Raw genomic sequence first — 10,686 nt, 5'->3', positions numbered from 1 at the left:
GAAAGAGAAGAAGATGGTTTTAGTTAGGTTAAAAGATAGAGTAAAAAGAAGAGAGGTAATGCAGAGGAAGAATGTGTTGAAAGGGAGGATGGCAAGAATAGAAGATGACGTGACCTTGAAGGAAAGAGAAATGCAATGGAGCCTGGAGAGGATAGCTGAGAAGGAGAGAAGGAATAGGAGGAGAGATTGGGTAAAGTACGGAAAGATTTGGATAGAAGGGAAATGGTGGAGTTGGGATGAGGAAAAAGAAGTCCTGATAGATGGAAGGGGAAGTGAGAGAGAGGAGCAAAAAAAGGAGGGGGGAGAAAGAGGAACAGAGAAGAAGGGAAAGAGTAGAAGAGAGGGAAACGGAAAAATAAAATGGAAAGGTAGTGAGGAGGGAGGAGAAACGATGGGAGGGGTGGGCGGAGAGAAGAGGGAGAAGAGGGAGAGTAAGGAGGAAGAGAGTGTGGTGAGGCTGAGGGGAAGGGGGAAAGAAGTCAGAGAGAGTAGAGTGTGGAAAGTAAAAAGGAGTGAAAGAGAGGAAAAAGATTGGGGAAGGGGAAGAAAGGAATGCTGGAGAGAGAAGGAGGGGAAGGAACAGAAAGGAAGCCCAAAGATAGGCTTTTGGGATGTAGCGGGAGTGAAGGGAAAACAGGAAGGGTTTTAGGAAAAGATAAAAAAGTGGGATGTCGTGGGGTTGGTGGAAACATGGCTGAAATAGGAGGAACGGGAGAAGATGAAGAATAACGTGCCAAAGGAGTTCAACTGGAGGATACAAGGTGTAAAGAAAGAAAGAGTTGGAAGAAGAGGAAGAGCAATAGGTGGAATAATGATGGGAGTCAGAAAGGGGATAGAAGGGGAAGAAGAATGGATAAAGGAAGAGGGTTTAATGATTAGAGAAGTAAGATGGAAGAAGGAGAAATGGAGATTGGCAATAGTTTACGTAAGTGGCAACTTATGATAATGGGTAAGATAAAATCGGTGAAGAAGGAGGAAGGGAGAAAAAAGAGATGGATAGTGGGGGGCGATTTCAATGCGAGAACAGGGGAGAAAGGAGCGCTGGAGGATGGAGAAGATGGAGTTGAAAGAAAATCGAAAGATAAAATGATAAATAGGCAGGGGGAAGGACTGATTAGATGGGGAATTATGAATAGAGCAAAGGAGGGAGATGAGAAGGAGGGGTACATTTACAGGAGAAAGAGGGGAAACAGTGATCAATTACGCGAAAGGAGATAGGAAGGTTTAGGAAAGAGTGACAAGATTAGAGGTGGGGTGTGAGGTAGATTCGGATCACCAATCAGTAGCAGTACGGGTGGACAAAGGGGGTGGTGGTGAGAGGAGAGGGACAATAGCAGAGGAAGGAGAGGCGGGTGGAAAAGACGGACTGGTCGAAAGAGGCAAGAGAGGAGTTTAGAAGAAGAACGGAGGAGGTAGAAATAGGTAGGGGAGGCAATATAGGTAAAGAGATCGAAAAGTTGACAAAAAGAATTAAGATGAAAGAAAGGATGAAAAGAGTAAAAAGAGGGGCAGAAGGAACGGGAGGATGGTGGGATGGGGACTGTAGGAAAAAGAGAAAGGAGGTAGAAAAGTTATTGAAAGACTGGAAAAGAGGAAGACAATATAAAGAAGATTATAAGAGAAAAAAGAAGGAGTATAAGAAAATGTGTGAGAGGAAAAAGGAAAAAAAGAGAAATCTGCTGGAAGAGGTAAGAGAGGCGAGAACAGAGAAGCAGGTGTGGAAAGTAATAAAGAAGGAAAGGAGAAGAAGAGTAGAAATTAATAAGGAGATAACAATAGAGGAGTAGGATGAATACTTAAGGAAGATGTTAGAAGGAACGGAATACAAGCGAAGGTTAGGAGAAGGAGAGGAGGAAGAGCAGGAGTCGGAGGGAGAAGTAGAGAAAGGAGAGGGGATAGGATAGGAAGAGGTAGAGAGAGTGCTGATAGGGCTGAAAAAAAGTAAAGCGGCGGGAGAGGACGAGATAGGAAATAAATGTATATCCATAAATGTATATCCATAAACTATTATTTCAATTATTATTTCCTTACTTGCCGACATTGTGATATTTTATGTGTAATAATTATAATTATATAATGAGCGACAAATTTGTTTAAAATTTGAAAATTTCGAAGAAATTGGAGAAAGTGCTGTTATATTACATATTTAACTTTTAGAATACTCTGTATTTATGTTTTCTATTACTATTAATTAATATTATTGTTAGAATTAAAAAGATCAAAACTTTTATTATTAGTTGTACCTATAATACACATAGTACATATATTATTATGTAAGAGAAAAGGGGAAAAAGTGACGAATTGTTAATTTCTCTAAACTAATAACAGATAACGAGTCGATGCTGAACGTTAAAGGCGTTAGATAATAATAAATAATTTACTTGCAGTTTGATTTCAATCTGTTTACAAAAACATATAATAGGGTAGCTCCGGTATATACGCCACAGCTAAGGGAAACTTAATTTATCGAGTACTATTTACTATGCTCAAGGCAAATGAATTATACTAATAAAAACTTTATACTGTCTACTACTAGAAACATAAAATATTAATTCTTTGTATTTAATAAAAAAAACTTAGAAACACTTGCATTTTTGCCATATATCCTAGAAGGGTGGATTATATGACATTCATGGGTAAAATGTAAGCCTTATAAAAAGTAACAAATAATGTTTATAAATAAGGCAATAAAATGGCATAATAAGTTATAAAATGTGTGTAACAAGTTTATTAAAATGTAAGAATGATAAACAAATTATAAAACTAAAAACTTTTAAAAAGAAAATAGAAGAACGATAGGTGCATTAAAGATTATAATTATTATTGTTATACAATCCAAAAAGAGAAGGAAAAAGAACACATAGGAGATTTCGAGTTTTAAAATGTATCCGTACTATGGCCTAAATCCTGCATGCTCACTTGCCGTATATCCTAAACACAGGAGGGATATACAGGATATTAAGGTAAACAAAAAATACAAGAGCTATGCACTTGTATTTTGCTGTATTCCATCATTTACTATCCCTCTACACTTATGTGTCATGAAATAACCATTAAACTTTTTACATTCCCTACAGTAATTATTTTACGTAGGTCGTAACACAAGATCGCGCTTCTTACTACGGTGAGAAATCAATTCAAATCACGACAGTTTCGTTAATATTAACAGTAAAGTAAAGAACTGAAATTACAACACAATACTAATATGGCATAAAGGCACATAAAAGAATAATTGCGAGCAAGTAACTTCTTTCTTTCTATTTTTTCTGACATCTGCGGCGTAAAACCCCTCGTGGCGTAAAAATACCAGACTTACTCTATAGTAAAAAATGTTTTGGATACATCCATATGTAACTTTTTAGTATGTTGTTTATAAGGTTTTAGTATATTTGTTTATAAGGAATAACATAATTATAGTAAATACTTTCACTTTCTTTATAAAATTATAGTATAGCTAAGAAAGTATAGAATAAACATACTAGCATTTTTTTATTTCTTGTAATGCAACATTTTTATCAGTTGGTGTAAAGAAAACACATTGTTACTTATTTTCAAGAAAGACATGTGGTTGCATAATCCAAATTACATAATTTTTTTGGTAAGCCACAATTTTTTTACACCAATTGATTTATTTTATTATTCTGTACATAAAAGTGTTAAGGTACAGTTACCAAAAAATGAATAGTTTATGAGGTACTTTATATTTCGCCAAAATGTGCCAGAATAAAATATGAAATATCTTGTAAACTATTAATTTCTTTACAACTATCTTAATACTTTTATATGAAGAATAATTAGAAAAATCATATTATGAAAAAAAATGGCGATGACCTTTATGTGACCTTAAAAAATTGATTTATTTAAAAATTGGTTTTATCATTATTTGTCCTCTTTGATGCATTTTTTGTCTAAAACGTTTTTTCATATCTTCTATATTTTTCGAGATATTTGTCTGGGGCGTTTAAAATGGCACACCTTATGTACAAATATATAAATATGTAAACTATTAATTTGTTAATTATAACTAACTAAAATTTTTATATGTAGAATAATGAGAAGAATTATATTATGAAAGAATCATACAATTTCCATTTTAAAAAATAGAGATGACCTTTATGTGACCTTAAAGATTCGATTTTTTCGAAAATTGATTTCATCAATGATTGATTTATTTGTGCCCCTTGATATCTTACATTTGTCTGAAACGTTTTCTCGTATCTTCCATATTTTTCGAGATATTTGTTTGGGGTATTTAAAATAACATACCCTGTATATATCTATGTATATGTATATACATATGCAGGGTCTGCAAACAAAAAGTGTCCACCATCTATATTTCAGAAATGGCTTAAAATTATGAAAAATATCGAATTTCGTGTTTGATCATTTCGAGGGGCAACTTATTCAAGGGGATTGGGAGTCGTCTCCCCAAGGGATTGCCCTAAGGGAACTCCAAATTGTTAAAAATTTCAAATGGAACCTCTTATATTGTATATCGTTAGAAAGAGCATAAAATAAGAAAAATTTTGGCTCAAACCAGAGGTTGATACGTTGACTTATTCGGGAATTATTTTCCTAGCAAAAATAAGAAGTTAAAATAAGAAGAATCTTCATGAATGTTTGTATGACGTTTACGTGCGCGTTTGCGAGAGTTCGTTAAGGTGGTCCTTTCGCGGATCCAGCTAGTCAAGTAACAGTCCGTCATGAGGTAATTGAAAACAGACATATTGACAAACATTACACAACATCCCAATAATTATAATAATATAATATGATTTTACACGCACGATTTAATCGTATTTAATTATTTACTAATTAAAAAAATATCACAATAGTAGTGCGGTTGGACTCGATTTAGGTTAGGTTGTGACCGAACGATGCATAATCGGGCCACGGGGTACGCTATTATGTCCTATTAGTCATCGGTCGCCACTCGGTTTAACCTTTATATACCGAAAAGGTAGGTATTCGTAATGAAAATCAGCCAAAATGTGAACAATTTGTTTAAACAATTTTAATTTTTCAATCCCGCCACAACTGCTCGATAGGCATCGCCTGAGCTCTGGATACCGCTAGGTATGACCTCAATCGGCCAGCCAGGGATACCTGTTAGCCGGACAGCTGCTTGATCAGGTAAAATCTCCTTAACCCGTTGACTTTTTAGATTCCCGCCACGGTTGCCTCCTCTGGGATGCTCTGCCAATCGTCTCCACTATCAACCATTCATCTACCTCAACTGTGGAACCATGATAGCCGGACAACCGCTTGATCGGCTAAGTCCCGACATTAATCCAAGTATAACGCTACTAATTCTCCTTTATTTTCAGGATTCGTCGACAGCTGCTTCATCACCATCGCCGACGTCATGGATCACCGCTACTCACCGATGTCCAGGATCAACGCGTCTGGGAGATAGCCGGACAACCAGGTAAGTACGAGAACTGTCCGCGTAACTATGACTAATATCAACTTTTTTTAGGTTTCCGCTACGGTTGCCTCATCAGTGGCCTCCCCTGAAGTAGCATCTGTGATGACCTTGAGATCGGTCCACGCAATCACCAAGATGGCCGGACAATCGCTTGTTCAGGTAAGTTTCCGAGTAAGTAAAGATATTTTCGTCTGGATTTTTGCAAATAACGATTGCTTTTATTGTTAACTATAGTTGCACAATGTTGGTGGTTCACAATTAACGATTGCCACATAAGATGGCGGTCGCACGTCTCGCAAAGTGCGATATCACGGTTAAGGTACGCGATAACCCGTACGTCTTTCGTATCGACGTCACGTAACGCTGTTGGCGGGCGTTCCCGTTTGTTAATAGACACTGAGGTAGGCTTATTTATTCGTATTCCGTTTCGCGTTCGCGAATATTCTTCAACGATACGCCGGTATAATACGCGCGAGATTGCTACCTTCAAGCGCCCACGAGAGACTGCCTCGAGAAACGTTGCTCCCCCGGGCTCCCTACCTCCGGGTTTTTCCCCTTCCATAGGGTCTCGGTCGCTTTCTCCTCTCTGGAAATTTCCATGACGATGCTCGAACAATAGGTGTTTACGCGCTTCGGCACACCAGGTGTGCGCCAGATGTTCGCGATGGAAATTTCCAACGCTAGTACACTATATGCGTCGCGCTCTTTCGACTTCCGGGTAGCGACAAATCAACTTTTATAATATCGACCTTTGGCCGACGTCGACCTGTGCGCAAGGTCCATTCGATGTCCCTAATTACGATTTCGCATCGACTTCCTGGGGAAGACGCCCGGATCGCGTTCAAAACGTCCGCCGATGGCGACGACCCGTCTGCCCGTTCTCTAGGCCCGTACCGATCGCATTCCGGCCTGACTTCCTGCAGCCGACGTCCAGAACTGCTAGTTGTCCGGACTGTCCGGACAACCCCTCGTTAGGACGGTCGGATTTTGATCGCGTTTTGACTATCGGGTGTACCAGGTGTCCCTGGTGACGCAACGCTAGCCCTTGGCACCTGTCCGGCAAACCGGGTGTTTGCGCGGTCAGATTGCGCTCGCGATTGATTCGGGTGTCCTCTCGACCTTCCCTGAGCACGCATATTTAATAGTGTACCGATCCGACGCTCGGTTTAGAGTATCGTGTCTGTCCGGCAAACCGGGTGTTTGCGCGGTCAGAATGCGTGCGCGACTGGTCCCTGGGGTTTGTTTACCTCCCCCGAGCATGCATATATCCTATCGTTATGTTACGCCTCCTCGTTCGCCATATTAATCCCTGTCCGGCAAACCGGATGTTTGCACGGGCGGATCGCGTTCGCGCCAATCTCCAGAGGTCGGTGAAGCCTCCCTCTGGCGGCAGTTCACGGCTCTTCGCGCTGCGTCGCCGCGTTTGTCATTGCGTGACGTGTCCGGCAAACCTGGGGTTTGCGCGATCGGATCTTTCTCGCGACAGCTTCTGGAGGTCGGTGAGGCCTCCCTCTAGCGGCAGTTAATGACGTTCGGCGCTACGACGCTTCCCTATTGTGTTTTGCCGGGTGTCCGGCAAACCCCATGTTTACGCGGTCGGATCGCGCTAAATTTTGGGTGATCCTCTTCTGAGGATATCAGGAGTCGGCATCTTGACTCCCTTTCGCCTGACGTGCGCGCCATCTGAATTACGCGCTCCCGCGTTGAAGCTTGTGTGTGACTCTAGCATATGACTTAATGGCATGCTACCGCGATTCACGCACCTCTTATAACTCAAACAATTTTACTCCCGGTAGAACCGGGTATCGTCAATATGTGGGGAATTGAGTGTCTTGCGTGGCCATACGGCTCTATAAGCTGGCGCCTTTCGACCGCTGTCGCGCTACTTACTATACTCCTACCTGCCCCGAGTGGGCATCCTTGCCTGCGTCGTCCCGCATTCTCCGTGTCACGGTGCGCTGCTTGTGTGTGGATGTCCGGGTGTTGCGTGCGGTCGCAAGGTCAGGCATGACAGTACGAGTAAAGCAATATGCGATTGGACCACTACTTATTTAACCTCATATATCAGAGCAAAACATTCGGCAAGCCTTTATTTTCAAGGTATGTACGAAATCCGGAAACTTCAGGGAATATTTTAAGACATGAATAATGTATTCATCTGATCGCTAAGTACATGTATTATTCGTTGAAAACCTCGGACGTGGCGATTTGCATCATTCTATCTTTCTCGTTCATTAGATGTAAACAAGGATAGAATGACAATGGCACGCTCCGCGAACGCACATTTAGAATGACTTATTTCTTGTAAAGTGTCGGTAACCTTACTTGATTTTTCGTACACATGCCCCTTATTACTGTATATTTAACATATATCAAATTTAGGTACCTATCTAATACTTGTTCTCACGAAAAGACCACCTTAAGAGTTTAGAAACGTTATTTTCTTGCTAGAAGCATTTAATAATTTACTTGCATTTACTTAATAGAATGTATAAAATCAACAAGGTCGGGAAATATTCTGCAGATATTGAGCACTGTTTACAAATACAAACCAAATATGACCATTTCAAACACTTCCTACGAATGTAAGCAGCTGTAAATTACTGGAGCACAGAAATGGTCATAACTCGGAAATAAGGTCAAATAGGACATATATGTTTATGTTTTTTCATTGTTTTCGTGTCCTGAATCTACCACTACAATACTTCCCATTCATTAGGAAACACCTGTATAGATGTATGTATGTATGTATGTACATACATATTACATAAGTACAGTTGTCGAATGTCAAACGTTAAGAAAAGTAGAAGATTAGGAACAAGATGTTAAGGCCCATTAATTTGATGCTACAAATGCTTTGAAACGTTCTTCATCTTCTTCGTTTTTCTTCACTAAAAGAAAAGAGAAGAGGAATACTTCGAAGAGCATTTGTAATGTTAAATGGATCGCAGCTTAAGTAATCATAATTGGAACTACACACCATTAATTTTTAAAATTATAAGAGGAATGACTAAAGGTGGGATAATTACGACAACAGGTAAGGAATTACACAGACTAAAACCAAAGGAGAATATACGAGACAATGCAATAAAATTTTATATGTAACAAAAACAAATGGAATTATTCTGTATGGTTAAAATATTGCAAAAATATTGGAGATACTGATTGAAAAAGTGCAGAAAAAAGAAGAAAGATATATAATATTTGAAAAAGATTATATACTATTTTTTAATTATATTAAATAAATGAAGCACTAAAAAAGTATAAAATAAAAAAAAAAATTTTTAATAGAACCAACTTCAAAAAAGCTCTAAAAAGTAAATAAAACAGTTTTTTTATTTTTTTTAAATTTTTTCTTACTTTTTAGTTTTTTTGAAGTCAGTTCTATATTTTTTTAAATTTTTGAGCAATTTTTAAAATTTTAATTGTTTCTTCAATTTTTTTAAATAGATTTATATATCAATTGCTATGTGACATAACAGTCACGTGTAAAATTTAATTTTATGGTAAAAAATTAAATATAATTTATTTTTAATCGACTTCAAAAAGGAGGTTCTCAATTCGGCGAGTATGATGTACGTGGATATGTCTACGATTTTTTCTGAAACTACTGTATGGATGCGGTTTTCACAGTAGAGCAATCCTCGCTCCGGAAAGTTTTAGTACCTACATAAAATATCGCGTTAGAACAACAGGGTACGGAGCAGTAAGGAAATTATGCATACTTAATAATTACATTAATTACAAACAAATAATAAATTATTATTTTTGATTCGTATCAATATTCAATAACGCACTAAAGAAATATGAATTAAAAAAAAAATTTTTTTAATAAAACCGATTTCAAAAAAGCTCTAAAAAAAATGAAAAAAATTAAAAAATAAAGAAGCTTTAAAAAGTATGAAATAATAGAGAAAAAATTTTAAGAATTCCTTTTAATGTTTTGAAGTCGGCGCCAAATTAATAATATTTTTAAGAATTTTTTCAATTTTTTGAAGTCGGCGCCAAATTAATAATTACTAAATCAATTTGACGTCGCCTTCAAAAAATTGAAAGAAATACTTAGTGTTTTTTTTTTTTGCAGAACTGGTGCGCACTGTGCACATTAAAGCCGTCGTACACACAAATTAACGTAAAGTATGTTTAATATGAACGGGTTAAGTCACGAAATCCTCAATATTCTTTATTATACTATTTGGTAAAATATGTATTGGGTATTTTATCAGAGAGTCGAAATATTTGCATTTTACTTTAAATATTAGAGATTAAATCAGTATACAACGGCTTTAATGCGCACTGCCAATGAAATACGCTATTAAAAATATCATTAATTTGGCGCCGACTTCAAAAAATTGAAAGAAATTCTTAAAAGTATTATTTCATACATTTGAGAGCTTCTTTATTTGTTAATTTTTTCATTTCTTATTTGTTTTAGTTTTTTTTTAATCCGTCTTATTTAAAAAAAATTTTTTTTACGTTGACTCGTCGCATGACAAGAAAAAGCAAATATGTTTCTTTAAATTTTTAAACAATAATAACTGATATAACTGATGCTATAAATCATGATCACATCAACGATGAAGATGGCTACAGCGTGTTTTATGTAATATATGATTTTTTTATTATTTATGATTAAGGTATGATAAATTAAAAAAAATAGAAGGAAGAAAAAAGAAAAAAAGGAAAGAAAAGAGCCAAGAGGCAGAAAAAAGGAGAGAGAGGAAGAGGGAGACAGAGAGACAGAGACAGAGGGAGGGAGGGAGGAAGGGAGAGAGGGAGTGAGGGCGGGAGGGAGAGAGAGAGAGAGAGGAGAGGGGCAGGGGGGAAAGGGACAGAGAAGGGGAAGAGGGAGAGCGAGAGAGAGAGAGAGAAAATTAATGAAAATAAGAAAAAATAACTGCAAAATGCGAAAAGAGACAAAATTAAGACGACAGGATATGAATTCAAGGGAATAGATGGAAGATAAAATTGAATTATAGGACATGAACAAAAATCAGAGAGAATCAGAAAAGATAAAAAAGAATGAGAGAAATAAAGAGAAGACAGTGAGCGAAAATGAAGCATTATGAGTGAGAACAAGTAAAAATAAAAAAGAATGAGAAAAAATAAAACAGTAAAATATAATAAAATTAGAAAAATGATGCAGAATGGATGAGAATGAAGGAAACTATATAAAAATAGTGGAAGGAAATTACATAAAGATAGTGGTGAAAAAACGTAACTGAGAGTGAATCAAACAAAATAAAACAAAATGAAAT

The sequence above is a fragment of the Temnothorax longispinosus genome, chromosome 6, assembly GCF_030848805.1.
Source record: "Temnothorax longispinosus isolate EJ_2023e chromosome 6, Tlon_JGU_v1, whole genome shotgun sequence".
Classification (NCBI taxonomy): Eukaryota; Metazoa; Arthropoda; class Insecta; order Hymenoptera; family Formicidae; genus Temnothorax; species Temnothorax longispinosus.
Note: the sequence above shows the minus strand (reverse complement) of the source record.